The following is an 11,756-nucleotide window of genomic DNA, read 5'->3' on the forward strand; positions in this document are numbered from 1 at the left end:
GGAAGCAGGTATCTCGGCGGCGGCAGTAAAAACAGAGCAGACACATTGGCATCCTCATCTGCTCTTGATCCATATCACAATCATGTAATTAGCCTCTTTTTTCTTTTTGCTAATTTACAGATGGTTAAGACTGTTTTCTGGGACAGTAAAACTGTAACAACGGTTGATTTCTCTATCATTGTTGTTATATTTTACAAGATGTGTGCAGTCAGTTCAGTTCAGTTCAGTCGCTCAGTCGTGTCTGACTCTTTGCGACCCCATGAATCATAGCACGCCAAGGCTCCCTGTCCATCACCAACTCCCAGAGTTCACTCAAACTTATGTCCATAGAGTCGGTGATGCCATCCAGCCATCTCATTCTCTGTCGTCCCCATCTCCTCCTGCCCCCAATCCCTCCCAGCATCAGACTCTTTTCCAGTGAGTCAACTCTTTGCATGAGGTGGCCAAAGTACTGGAGTTTCAGCTTTAGCATCAGTCCTTCCAATGAACACCCAGGATTGATCTCCTTTAGAATGGACTGGTTGGATCTCCTTGCAGTCCAACGGACTCTTAAGAGTCTTCTCCAGCACCACAGTTCAAAAGCATCAATTCTTCGGCGATCAGCTTTCTTCACAGTCCAACTCTCACATCCATACATGACCACGGGAAAAACCATAGCCTTGACTAGATGGACCTTGGTTGGCAAAGTAATGTCTCTGCTTTGTAATATGCTATCTAGGTTGGTCATAACTTTCCTTCCAAGGAGTAAGTGTCTTTTAATTTCCTGGCTGCAATCAGCATCTGCAGTGATTTTGGAGCCCAAAAAAATAAAGTCTGACACTGTTTCCCCATCTATTTCCCATGAAGTGATGGGACCAGATGCCATGATCTTTGTTTTCTGAATGTTGAGCTTCAAGCCAACCTTTTCACTCTCCTCTTTCACTTTCATCAAGAGGCTTTTGAGTTCCTCTTCACTTTCTGCCATAAGGGTGGTGTCATCTGCATATTTGAGGTTATTGAAATTTCTCCCGGCAATCTTAATTCCAGTTTGTGCTTCTTCCAGCCCACCGTTCCTCATGATGTACTCTGTATATAAGTTAAATAAGCAGGGTTGCCGGGAGCCAGCGAGGGAAATCCTACCCGTGGCAAAGGTCAATTGGGGAAGAGGCCTGACGGGCAAAGGCTAATCAGGACTCGAGGAACCCCCTGGACTTACCCGAGCATCTACCCCAAAGAAAACCGGAATCTGACTGCCTTACTATCTTACGTCTCTTACCAAGTCCTCTAATACTTACGGGGGCTTCCCCCCAACCACCTTTCTCTGAAAATATTAATTCAGAGCTGTAGTTAAAAAGTTCTCCTCGGCTTAATAGGAGTGTTCCAATCCAAGCCCCTCTGATAGCTTTCTAACTTGTCTGACAAGTTTGTCCGGGCTCTTACAACTACGAATGTGACTGTTTACAGCCTTCTAGCCATGCAAGGACAGAAAGCCTAATATTCTAAATACAGGAATCTGTTGAAGAAGTTAAAATCATTAGAATAATGCTAAAAAAGATTTCATTGTTGAATCAATGCTTGCTGCAAAGTTTCCATATTTTCTATTGTATCCTTGGAAATATATTAATCACATATAGAGAAAACAAGTAGTAGCCTTTGATTTAACCACATCAGATCTTAAGTTAATAAATTCCTTTCTTGTAGCTCACTACACCCTTGCCTTATAGGAACGTAACTTTGTCATGTGTCTTTGGAGAATAGCGCCTGACTATAGGAAAATCACCTTGAAAGAATATAAGACTTTTTCTAGCTAACTAACCTTTGTTAGGAGAGAGGGCCATAAACTGTTAGCAGGCCTCCTGGCCAGAAGATGATGTAAACCACCTAAAACTTTTGTATATCACGAGACATACAAAAATAAGCCCTGATCCTGATAAGGGTCAAGACTGCTGACCCCGCGTGATTTTGGCATGACTCTATACCTCCCTTTCTCTATTTTTTATGTGCACAACTTAGGGTATAAAAGCAGCACTGGAAAATAAAGTTTTGGGCCTTGCTCACTGAAGCTTGGTACCCCCGTGTCGTTCTTTCTCTTTTTCCATCCTTTACTCTATTCTCCTTTTTCTGGTTTAGATCCTTGGAGCGCTGGGCCCTCTGCGTTTACTTATCTGCCTGGGCTTCTAAGACCCACTCGAGGGGGTGCCCTGGTGGGGTGCCTCCAGTGATTCGAGAGGGTGCCTGTGGCCTACGTAAACAGAGAAACCCCGTGCTGGGGTTTTACTGGTTTCCTGCATAAACCAAGGAATCATCAGCCCCTGTCTCTCTCTCTCTCTCGCTGATGCTGACGCCGTTCATCCCGAGGATACCCTGCGTCCATATCAAGGCAGGTCCCCGATACAGGGTGACAATATACAACCTTGATGTACTCCTTTTCCTATTTCGAACCAGTCTGTCGTTCCATGTACAGTTCTAACTGTTGCTTCCTGACCTGCATACAGGTTTCTCAAGAGGCAGGTCAGGTGGTCTGGTATTCCCATCTCTTTCAGAATGTTCCACAGTCTATTGTGATCCACACAGTCAAAGGCTTTGGCGCAGTCAATGAAGCAGAAATAGATGTTTTTCTGGAACTCTCTTGCTTTTTCCATGATCCAGCGGATGTTGGCAATTTGATCTCTGGTGCCTCTGCCTTTTGTAAAACCTGCTTGAACATCTGGGAGTTCATGGTGCACATACTGCTGAAGCCTGGCTTGGAGGATTTTGAGCGTGACTTCACTAGCGTGTGCGATGAGTGTGCAGTCAAGCAACTAGCAAATAATAAATTATCCAATGACTCTTTTTTTCTAATTTTGCACATCTAATTTTACTGCTGTGTTTCTTTCATGTTTTTTCCTAGAAGCCACCATTTTTGAAGCTATGTTTTTACATATCAGCTATTCAATAATGGAACCATGATTCCAGGACTTTGCAAACTCGCAGTGCCCTTCAGAAAGGCAAATATGACTTAAATAAAGTGGAGGATCACTCAGCACTTATACGCTGTTCTGATTTCACAAAATATTTTTCAAGTACTGATATACCTCCTATGCCTGCTCTTCACCACAACCTTGTGAAAGCTCATTGTTAAGGATTTCATTAAGAATTAATTATTATAAAATAATCTTGCTTCTTATAGAAAAGGGGGAAATACAACAAAACACAAAGAAAAAATTAAATTAAGCACAATCCAACTCTGTAGATGGCTAATGCTAACATTCTGGTTTACTGACTTTTTGTCTTTTTTCAAAGAATACATAATATATACACATTCAACTTTTTAAACAAATTAGGAGAAGGCAATGGCAAGCCACTCCAGTACTATTGCCTAGAAAATCCCATGGATGGAGGAGCCTGGTAGGCTGCAGTCCGTGGGGTCGCTAAGGGTCGGACACGACTGAGCGACTTCACTTTCACTTTTCACTTTCCACTTTCACACATTGGAGAAGGAAATGGCAACCCACTCCAGTGTTCTTGCCTGGAGAATCCCAGGGACGGGGGAGCCTGGTGGGCTTCCATCTATGGGGTCACACAGAGTCGGACACGACTGAAGTGACTTAGCAGCAGCAGCAGCAGAAACATACTAATTAAACTTTTGCTTTTACATTTAAAATTGTAACTAGAATATTTATGGTAATAAATATTTATGAAAAGAAAAATCTTGACTCACTGAATGGTATTTTAAGATAAAGGATTACCATAATTTAATCAAGCCTCCACTGGTATGCATTTACATTATTTCCAATTTTTGTTGTTATGAAAAATACTATACTAAGCATTCTTATACATATATTTCTACATATCTCTAATTATATTTTTGTTTTCGAACATTACTAGAATATGAATTTTTAAGGTTCTTTCTATGTATTTAAATTTAAAATCCTTACTATTAATTTTAGAGACATAACCATAACACAGAGAATCAAGATGTCTGTCCAAGTCCTAAAGTAGAAATTACTGGTGCACTTATACAAGGCCCATTTTAAATCCTTGGCACATAATGCATTCAAAAGCTTGACATTTTTTGTTAAAAGCTCCCAGAATGGTATGCATGTTACTCTTTGGCATAAAATAGTGCTAGACAGGAAGACACACGTCAGAGATCTTTATCATCAAGATACCATATCTTTTTATCATACTAAGTGAAATAAATTAGAGAAAGACAAGTATCATGTGATGTCACTTGTATGTGGAATCTAAAAAAATGATACAATAAACATTTACAAAATAGAAACAGATGCACAAAGAAAACAAAGTTATGGTTGCCAAAGGAGGAGGAATGGAGGCACAAATTGAGAGCTTGGGGTTAATAGATACACACTGCTATATATAAAATAGATAAGCAACAAGAACCTACTGTATAGCATGGGAAATTATATTTAATATATTGTAATAACCTATAAGATAGTATATTTAATATCTCAACATATAATATAAGAAGATAATTGTTATATATAATTATATGCAATTATTAACAATTATTAATTATATAATAGTCATATATAATTATATTTACTATAATTCAATTATATTTCATTATATAATTTAAAATTTTAATTAATTATATAGTAATTATGTAATTCTTACATAATTATATAGAATTATATACTATATGTATAATATATATACTAATATACTATATATACTATTTATACTATATATACTATATAACATAATTATAGTATAATTACTTAGTAATTATAGTAATTATGTTTATTTTATAATTATATACTATATATTAAGATATTAAATATACTATCTTATAGGTTATTATAAGATATTAAATATAATTTCCCATGCTATACAGTAGTCCTGGTTGCTTATCTATTTTATATATAGTAGCAGTGTGTGTGTACCTATTAACCCGAAACTCTCAATGGAAAAGAATCTGAAAAGGAATATATATATGTATCTGAATACATATACATTGTCTATATATATGCAAGAAACTAACTGGCACCCCACTCTGGTTCTTGCCTGGAGAATCCCATGGACGGGGGAGCCCGGTAGGCCGCAGTCCATGGGGTCGCCACGAGTCAGACACGACTGAGCGACTTCCCTTTCACTTTTCACTTTCATGCATTGGAGGAGGAAATGGCAGCCCACTCCAGTGTTCTTGCCTGGAGAATCCCAGGGACGGGGGAGCCTGGCGGGCTGCCGTCTATGGGGTCACACAGAGTCGGACACGACTGAAGCGACTTAGCAGCAGCAGCAGCAGCCATTGTAAACCAGCAATACTTCTAAGTGAAAGTTTAAAGTTTAGTCGCTCAGTCGTGTCCAAGTCTTTGCGACCCCATGGATTGCAGACTACCAGGCTCCTCCGTCCACGGGATTTTCCAGGCAAGGTATCAAATCTGGAAACTAAGCCATGCTGCAAGGCAGTCGTAATAAAAGTAATAAAAGGATTTTTGAAGTAAAATGCACAGGTTTTAATAACAATATGTTAAATTAGCATAGTATAAGAAACTGTTCTTGAAACGGAGAGCGGCAGGGTGACTACCCGTTTAGATATTAAAGCCTACTATGAGGCGACAATAATTGAACCGCAGGACCGCCGTCGGGCCGGCGGCGGGCGGCTGGGGCGCCTCGAGCCTGGGGGCGAGGGCACTGAGGGAGCGGCGGCCAGGCCGGGCAGCAGGGAGCGCCGCGGGGCTCCCAGCCCGCGGGCGGGGCGAGGCGGCGGGGCGCGAGCGGGCTCTGCGGGGGTCCAGCGCAGGCTGCCGCCTTGGCCTCTGTCCGCCGCCCCTTCCTGGTGCCGGACCCTCCTTCGCACAGACGGCGGACACAGCGGTGCAGACACTGCGCGCCTTCGCTCGGAGCCGCAGGACCTGGCCGACGCTTCCCGGCCTGTGAGCAACCTCCCGGAGGCCGCCACGGCAGGTCCACAGGCGGCGGGCCCGAGCGCGCCTCACCGCCGGCGAGGCTCGCATGCGGACGGACTGAAGGACTCCTTCAAACTGAGGCAGCTCCGTGCACGACGACGCTACAGTGGCTTTGAGTGGCTAAAAAATGAGCTGCAGCGAGATGGTAAGATTGTGGTACCGCCACTCCCTGGGAAAGCCTTGAAGCGGCAGCTCCTTTCCGAGGAGACGAAGGGATCTTCGAGGAGTCCTTTATTGAAGAAAGGAGGCAGGGCCTGCATAGTTTATTAACAAAACTGCTGGGCTCCCACTGGCTCAGAGAAGGCAATGGCAACCCGCTCCGATACTCTTGCCTGGAAAATCCCATGGACAGAGGAGCCTGGTAGGCTACAGTTCATGGGGTCGCAAAGAGGCGGACACGACTGAGCGACTGGCTCAGAACGAAAGTTGCCTACGCATGGTCCTGCAGGAGGAGGCAACTGACAGGAACTACGTCCCCGGGAAAGTACGCCAGTAGGAGCCCCTCTCACCACTTGCCCTCTACTTTCCTGCTGAACTGACATTGGTTTTTGCACGAAGCCTCTCTCTCTCTCTGATCTGAAGTTGTCTGCCCATCCTCTGGCCTAATAGACTGTCTGGTGTTGTGTGCCTTGGTACCTGACTATACCGCGGGCACTCTATTAGGATCCTTTTCTCTGAGGAGAAGTGGGAAACCACAGGCAGATGCCCTCTGCTTGGACTGGGGAGTGGATGGGGGTATTGGACTGGAAGGCAATTTCATGGGCACTTACCCATACCAGAAGGCTAAACTGGGTGTGGGGGGTGGGGGGGGTCTTGTGCTGGTGGGGCACTTGGATGCACACTGATGCTGCAAGTCCAGGGGCATTTTCTTACTCTTAGGTTTAACCAGAAACGCTGAGCAGGGAAAGACCCTGCCGTTCCTACCTGCATGAACTTTTTCCTTTGGGGAAGGTGGAAGAGACCCCTGAAGCTCTCATTTTCTCTAGGCCTTTTCCCAGTTTTCTCAAGAGATTCTTTTGCTATACTTTCTCCCTTGTTGCTTTTCATGGCAGTAATTCTAGAGTCTAAGCAGTCTGTTGTATGGAGCAAGGTATGTGGGTTTTTTGAACTCATCATCATGGCTGCTACAGAATCAGAAGAAAGCCACAGGAAAGTCGGGGAGATCCTGTTGCCTAGCCCCTCCTTTGTGGCTCCCCACTCTGGCTGCCTGTTTCTTGCTCATTAGCAGGTGAGTCAGTATGGGCTGCGCCAGCAGCTCTCACTCCCCAAGCCCTTGCTACTTTTACGGGTTAGCTTTGCAGGTTTGGTGGCTTGAGGGCTGGGGGAAACGCACCACTGCCAAATTAACTCCCTAAAGGGTGGGAGTGGATCATTTTCTAGGTACCTCCCAGTGATAGGGAAGGACATCACCACTCTCTTCCTTCCATTCTCCCTCCTCCCTCCCCCCCATATTATTTAGTGCTGCCACATGAACAAACCACACAGTCTGACTTGTCCTAAGCACTTTGAGCTGCTGAATGGGGCTTAGGGGCAAGAGGTGTCGCTGCCCTCCCCAGCTTGGTCACAGGGTTATTGAACTGCCTGCACTTGTTTCCCATGGAACCCCAGCATTCTCCCCAGAAGCTGAGCTAGGGTTAGCAGCTGGGTATAGATTTCCTAAATCTTAGAGTCTGAGCAGCTTCTTGAGGCTGGCAGCTTTCCTGGGCTTCTCTCTGGGAGGTGGTCATTGGTTTGCTGAGGCCTGATGTCTGTCCCAAATTGGGAAGCAGGTTAACTCTGGTGTCAGGTCAAAAGTGGGGGCACTTTGCTTATTAGACTTCCTATCATGGAAGGATTGGAGTTCTTTATATGGTCTTGGGGAAAAGGGTTATTGATTCTGACAAGACCCTGAACAGAGAGATTAAGGACTGGATTTTAACATGGGGTTTGCTGCTGCTGCTGCTAAGTCGCTTCAGTCGTGTCCGACTCTGTGCGACCCCATAGACGGCAGCGCACCAGGCTCCCCCATCCCTGGGATTCTCCAGGCAAGAACACTGGAGTGGGATGGGGTTTAAGTCCATCTAAATGTTGAAGTTCCCTGAGACAAACCAGCTCTCTGGCTGCCGGGCCTGAGCAGCCCCTAGAGAGACGCTCTGCGCCCTTTCCCACCTTTCCAGTGGTGGTGGTGTTGCTGCCTTTTTCATGTGTATCTGTTACTGACTCTTTGTCTTTAAAGATTCCTTCTTTCATTGTGCACAAGTGCTGAGAGCCTTGAGGCCCCATTTTTGCAGGGCATAGATCCTGACTCAGGGCTTTTATTCAGCAAAATGTTCATTCTTCTGTCAGACAATGTCATATTCATCTCTGTTCACGTTAAACCACTGTGAAGCCAAAAGAGAGAGATCCAGAGCACCCACATAACCCGCATCCGGCCCACACTCAGTTCTGTCGATGATGGTAAAGAACATGGACCATTCATGGAGAAGCTTGAAATTCACATCTGCAGTCATGACTGAGAAATTGTGCAACTTTCATTTATTAGGGCTTTGTGGACTCTATAATAGAACTGCTGAAAGTGAGAGGAGAAGCCCAGGAACTCAAACATCAAGTGACGGATACTAATAGAAAACTACAACATGAAGGAAAGGAACTGGTAATAGCAATGGAAGAGCTGAAGCAGCGTCAACTGCAACAGAGAAATATTTCTGCCACTGTTGATAAATTAATTTTGTGTGTTCTCGTCCTGGAGATGTATAGCAAACTGAGGGACCAGATGAAAACTAAAAGGCATTATCCTAAACTGAAAACTCTGGAACATAGGTAGAACATACCTATGTCTGCCTCAAGTAAGCCACTATCGATTCTGCAAGGTAAGGGTAGACAATATCCCCAAGCTTTGAGAAGAAACTAAGGATGTGTCTATGTTTGCTCTCAGAGACTTTCTGGAGAGTATTCACAACATTCAGACAAAATTGGAGAGACTGCCATGAAGCAAGCTCAACAAAAAAGAAACCTGGATGACATCATCTTGCAACAACCCAGAATAGAAAAATCTAAGAAAGAAGCATATACAATTTTTTTATACAGAGATAGAAAGCACTAGCCCCGAGTCTGAACAGGATTCAGGAATTCTGGATGTTGAAGATGAGGAAGATGATGAAGAGGTACCTGGGACCCAAGATTTGGTTGATTTCTCTCCGTTTATCAATGTCTAACACATTCTGTCCTGGGGGCCTGGGAAACATTTGAGAACTACTACCGAAAACAGGCTTGTTTGTTGCTCCAGCCTCTGTCTAACATGCATGAAACTTTAGATGGCTACAGAAAATATTTTAATCAAATTGTCGGCTTTTTTTTTTCTTTTGTGAAGATCACATTTTGCATACAATGCAGGACTTAGTAAATAGAGTCCACATTGGTGAACTGTGGGAAATGGCACTTTGAAAAACCATCGCAGCACTCCATACTCGTCTTACTGCTCTCTCTGATCCAAACCTCGTGTTAAATTTGAAGAACCTCACTATGCTTTTTGTTGACACTTCAGGTATATGGTTTTCCTGTAAATCAGTTTTTTGACATGCTGCCAGAAATCAGAGACCAATATAGTTAAACTTTGCTAGAGAAGTGGTCAGGTATTTTCAGAAACATACTTGATTCCGACAGCTGCAATCCTGAGATGTATAAAAAGATGGTAGGACAATTCCCATTCCAAGATACAGAGCTGGAAAAGCAACCATTTCCAAAAGTTTCCATTTTTTGAATTTGTGCCAAAAGCATACAACCAAATTAAAGAATTTATCTACGCCTGTCTGAAGTTTTCATATCTTCATCTGAGCTCAGATGAAGCTGATGACATGATTCGTAAATCTATAGACCTGTTGCTGACTAGGACTCTAAGCAACTCTCTGCAGAATGTCATTAAAAGGAAGAATATTGGACTTACTGAGCTTGTCCAGATTATTATCAATACAACACACCTGGAGAAATCCTGTAAGTACTTGGAAGAATTTATCACCAATATCACTAATGTGATTCCAGGGACAGTTCACCCTACCAAGCTGTATGGCACCATGACTTGTAAGGTTGCCAGACATGCAGCTGAAGAAGAGATTTATACCAACTTAAACCAGGAAATTGACCAGTTTCTACAGCTGGCTGGCTGTGACTGGATGACAGGAGATTTGGGCGGCAAAGCAAGTGATTACCTAGTAGACCTCACTGCCTTTCTACATAGCACCTTTGCTATATTCACACACCTTCCTGGAAAGGTGGCCCAGACTGCATGTATGTCAGCTTGCAAGCATTTCACCACTTCTTTGATGCAGGTTTTACTGGAAGCTGAAGTACGGCAGCTCATCTTGGAAGCATTACAGCAGTTCAACTTGGATGTCAGAGAATGTGAACAGTTAGCTAGATCCGGCCCAGTGTCTGGCTTCCAGGAGGACACGCTGCAGCTGGCCTTCATCGACTTGAGACAAGATCTTGGAGAATGACACCCAATTCTCCCACAAGGAGGCTTCTTTCTTCTCTTCCTGATTTCTCCTTCCCACCAAGTTAGAGCTAATGAGCATATAGGTGCCTCAAGTTCAAGGCGGCAGGGGATAATGGCTACAGAAGCGGACTTTGCTATCCTCTGCCATCCCAGATCAACTTCAAATATCTTTGAAAATACTGTAGAAATTTCCTGATCCATTTCTAGAGACTCAGAAATGAGAATGCAACTTCCTGACATTACTATTCAGAGAAGAATTATTTTGTATTGAATCTTCATTCTAGTCAGAGTGGGCGTGCTTCTTTCTTTATTTCTCTGTGTGTTCTTTCTCAAGGAGAGATGGCGATCCTTTCAGTTACATCTTTAGGAGTCTTAGCCTAGACAAAGTCTCCTCTGTGCCACTTACTGCGATGTCAGATTCAGGAGGTATTTAACTTGATCCATTAAGTGACCGAACACTTTGCTCTCATGTCAGATATGGATGGTGATAAAGATGAACTGACACTTCTTTCTCATTATACTCACCTAGAATGCTGCCTATTCCCTGAGTACAAGCAAGCACTGCAGATTCCCTATCAGCCAGAAACTCAACTGTGCAAATTTGCATCAACTAATGCATTTGATAAATACAGTATAGTATATTTAAGTATGCTTATACGGTGAAGCATACTGTTTACCAGTCAAAAATCAATGAACTAGGTTTACATGGATCGATGTGAATAGATCTTGAAATCATGTAGTTTTTTTTAGTTGGGGTATAGTTGCTTAACAATTGTGTGTTAATTTCTGCTGTACAACAAAGTGAATCAGCTATATGTGTGCATATGTCCCTTCCCTCTTGGACCTCCCTCCTGCGGCCACCCCCATCCCATCCATCTGGGTCACCACAGAGCTCTAAGCTGAGCTCTCTGTGCTATACAGCAGGTTCCCACTAGCTATCTGTGAAAACAAAATACTGAATGAAAAAAGTAAGTTACAGAATGTTGTATACAATGTCATATATGTAAAATAAAACACAAAATATTAGCATAAAAAAGTATGATAAGTATACATGAACAGAGACACAGATTAATAGGAAATAATATGAAGTCAAGGAATAGACCCAAAATACATACATGAACACTTAATATAAGATAAAGGTGAATTTAAAACTATTGGGGAAAGATAGATTATCACAAAAAGGTGCTAGAACAGCTAGAAAAAAAGGTGATTACACCAACATCTCATACTTTACACCAAAATGAATTCTGTAGTGGTCAAACATTGTAATGTAAACAACAAAACCACAGAAGTATTAGAAGAAACCAGAGTATAATCTTTAATAATCTTCACATGGGGAATCCATCCTAAGCATAAAAAAAGAGAAAAAAAGACCAGATAAAAGATAATATACA

The 11,756-nt window shown here is 43.0% G+C and overlaps 1 pseudogene; it reads left to right on the plus strand.

The window, feature by feature from the left end:
- The first annotated feature begins 8,517 nt into the window (after positions 1–8,517).
- Positions 8,518–10,363, plus strand: LOC129563426 (exocyst complex component 6B pseudogene; annotated as a pseudogene).
- The last annotated feature ends 1,393 nt before the right edge of the window (positions 10,364–11,756 follow it).

The sequence above is a fragment of the Moschus berezovskii genome, chromosome 9, assembly GCF_049115385.1.
Source record: "Moschus berezovskii isolate FMDL1 chromosome 9, NW_MosBer_1.0, whole genome shotgun sequence".
NCBI lineage: Eukaryota > Metazoa > Chordata > Mammalia > Artiodactyla > Moschidae > Moschus > Moschus berezovskii.